The 3,728-nt window shown below is 27.7% G+C and overlaps 1 long non-coding RNA gene across 1 annotated transcript; it reads right to left on the bottom strand.

Annotated features, from left to right (window-relative positions):
- Positions 1-1,414: 1,414 nt before the first annotated feature.
- Positions 1,415-2,712, bottom strand: LOC132918140 (uncharacterized). Its single transcript, XR_009660385.1, has 3 exons — positions 2,412-2,712; positions 2,146-2,330; positions 1,415-1,795 (listed from the first exon to the last, which is right to left on the bottom strand). It is a non-coding gene; the product is annotated as an uncharacterized LOC132918140 (long non-coding RNA).
- Positions 2,713-3,728: the final 1,016 nt, after the last annotated feature.

The following is a 3,728-nucleotide window of genomic DNA, read 5'->3' as shown; positions in this document are numbered from 1 at the left end:
TGAAAACTGTTTACATCAAAACATTAAACCATATGGGTTTAAGTCGTTAAACTTTACGAGTCTTAAAGCATTAACGTTGAACATTTATTTGTTATGATAGAATTTATAATTGTATTTCTGTATAAAATTTATATTTCTAATTAGTTTTTTGATGCTAAATTAGATGAATTATTTTTTAATTTAAAAGTAATTTGGTGTAATAGTTTTGAAAGCAATATATTGAAATACGATATACAGATGTAGACTACTCTAATGATGTTTTTTCCTTTATTGAATATTTTAAATATTTCATTATTTCGGTAATTAAAATACAAATTGCATAATGCGTATTGCGTAATAGTAATTATTTTTCAACTTTTTAAATTGTAAATTCTGAGCTTCATTGAACCGTGGGATAATTAAATAGTAAATATTGTCTCTAATGAATTAAAACTATGTATTGCATTTTAATTTTTAATCATTTCAAGTTGTATGTAACTCTCTTCACTATGTGAGCTCATTATTCTAATTCAGTGGTTTTAGTTGACTTTTAACTAATTTTGTAAAAAAAAAATGTTTGAGGCTCACTAATGACTAAAAGCATATCTATATACACGTATGTACATAATAATATTATTATATACGTTAGTAATTTACTAATGTTAAAATTATATGGTCCACTGCTCAGTTCCATCTCGCCCGTGGCCCATGGGTTGGGAACTGCAGTGGTACGCTATGTCGTAGTAACTACGATTACGACGTAACTATAAAATTATCATCTTTCTTAAAGTTAAAATAATGTGTAATGTAACGTTGTTTTTTTAACAACATGAAAACTTTTTGAAATAATGAGTGTTTTATCATAACTCTGTATTTTAACGAGTATAAAGTATACAATATATTTCACTATTTTTTTCAAATTTTTATTTTTTAAATGTTAAACAAATAAATCGTTTTGACTCAATATTATTAAGATTAAGTTAGTTTAGGTTACAAAACATGTTTAGTAGGCGTTAAAAATATAAATTCAATATTATATTTACTTTAGTACTATATTTTATTATTTTATAAATTTCGTAATGATCAGTGGCGCAAATAGTAAACATATTTAGGGGGGCTTAAGCCCCAAGAAATTTTTTTTAAAATAATAATATGTTAGTAAAATGTACATTTAGTACATATTTTTAAAGATACCTGTATTTCTTCAATTCTGACTTAAGTAGTTAAGTATCATACATAGAACACATATATAACATAAGTATTAATATTATAGTAATACAAATTTATAATTTTATAAATAAACCGATTAATTTCATTTAAAAAAAAAAAAATAATAATAATAATAATAATAATAATTTGTAGTTCAATAAGTAACACAATTGAACATAATATATAAATAAATAGGTAGGTATATATTTTAATGTAATTAAATATAAATTAATTGTATACGTCTTTCAGTTTTTTCAAAAATATTTAAATGACTTCATTATTGATACTAATGTCATTTTCTATATTCAAAATACTTAAATTACTAAATCTATCTTGATTCATACAAGTTTGTAACCATTCTCGATGACCCCTAAATGGAAGTCCTTACCGTCCAAGAAATATAACTATGTCAATTAAACATTTAATATACTGCCGGTTTTTGTCAATGTGCTCCTTGTTGGCTGTTGATAATTTGGAGATGATACTACCTTGGTTTAAAGAACGTTTATATTCTAACCATCTTGACATACAATTAATGTGGTTTAATCGTTGAAGCGTGCAAACTCAGTTTTGATTTTTTTGTCTTAGAATCTTTTGATGCACAAAGCTGTAGATTAGATAAAATATCATGTAAAATATATTGAAATTATTATAATTATTGTAGGTATTGGGTAAATGATAATAACATACATTTCAAATAATGAAGAAAATTATTTTATTTTAATTAATTTATGGTAGACAAATTGAAATATACAATTATCCGATTTTTCTTCAAATTATTGAATAATATTATTACCTAATTTAATTTTAATATATTTTATTTCTTTAATACATAATTTAGTTTTATGTTTTAAATAGGTACATGGGTAGGTTTCTTACTTTCTTACTTGTCACTTGTGATTATTTTAAATTTATAAATGTGTAGTATTATTTCTTATTTGCTTAATTACAACTTACTTTCTTCGAGTTATTAAATCCTGTTACAGTAAATGTATCTTCCGTTTGACGAGCAGTTGCAAAAATACGGCATGGGAAACAAAACACTACCTTTTTTTTATACTGTATTCAAGCCAATTGAATTCACTAAAATAATAAGATGTAAATCCTCGATTTTGATTGCCATTTTTTTTATTAGGATACTCCTTATGAAACATATTTTAAAATCTTATTTATAATATTTATATATCTACCTACGTAAAAATTGTAATTACAAATCTACCTACCTTTAATGGTTGACGAGGTCCTGTACTTAAATTTCCCAAATCAAGTTCATCATCTATATTATGCACACCACAGATTATATTATTATCCGTTGTATTTTCTTCTTTTTCTTCATAGTTTTCATCTGCAATTGTACTTGAAGTCGAAGGCGTATGTTTCGGCACATTTAGTCGATCACAAGATTTTTTTTTTTAATATTAAAAACACTGAACATTTTTTCTTTAGTAAAAACGAAATTAAATCGACATAGGTAGTAGGTACTAAATTAAACGTCAACTCAAACATGATATACGAACACGAATGCGGAATGATCAATGAAGTAATGATAAATGAAATGAATGGGTCTATTCGTTTGAAGCTATTTATTAAATGGTCTTGTTTTTCCCAATATTTGGCCTACGAGACTTGTCAGTTGTCGGACACTCGGACGTCGCCGTCGCTATCGTTTTATTTTTATCCGTTTATCGGTAATACCTTACTATTTTTTTTATAATCGTAATTGTTTTGATTATAACTATACTCCGGCCCACGAGAGATCAGTACCGCTATTCGACCAAAACGTGTCCGATTTCGCGCATGCACGCGACGATTGCGGCATATAGTGGGGGAAATCAGGTTCCGCGCCGTCGCTGCTGGTCATTCTGCATGCGCGTGACGGTACTGATCTCTCGTGGGCCGGAGTATATACAGTTATTTAGACATTATTAATGATATTATATAATACTACATTACAGGCACGTGGCTAGAAATTTCTAAGGGGGGGGGGGGGTGTTATTCAAAATTAATTGAAAAAATTACACACACAAAATTGATAACATGATGCATCTTTATCTTGATAAAAAAAATACTAAGTATACCACGGCTGAGGGGGGGGTGTTATTACACCTGTAACACCCCCCCTGGCTACGCGCCTGCTACATTATATAATACTAGTATTATACTTCTATTGTTTATACAGCCGTCCTAAGAAAAAACGCCGTAAATCGAAAAAAAAACGACTATAATAGTCTATTAGTAATATTGTTTATTGTAATATTATTTTAGTTGATAAAAAAAATTTTTTTATTGGTGTAAGAAAAAAATATCTAATTACAGGTAAAACATTTTTATTAAGATTAATACACATAATATAATTTTTGAGGGGCCTATGAGTAATTTTTTTTTTTGGGGGGGAGGGATGCTTTAGGGGGCTCATCCCCTTATTTGCGCCACTGGTAATGACGATTCATGGTAAACACTAAATAGATATTTTTAGGTATTTTCTTGTGTACCATAACACGCTCGTGGGTACTACACCTAAAGGGTCGTAGATTCTTTTA

This window comes from Rhopalosiphum padi, chromosome 1 (genome assembly GCF_020882245.1).
Source record: "Rhopalosiphum padi isolate XX-2018 chromosome 1, ASM2088224v1, whole genome shotgun sequence".
Taxonomy (NCBI): domain Eukaryota; kingdom Metazoa; phylum Arthropoda; class Insecta; order Hemiptera; family Aphididae; genus Rhopalosiphum; species Rhopalosiphum padi.
Note: the sequence above shows the minus strand (reverse complement) of the source record. Positions and strands in the feature narration are given on the sequence as shown.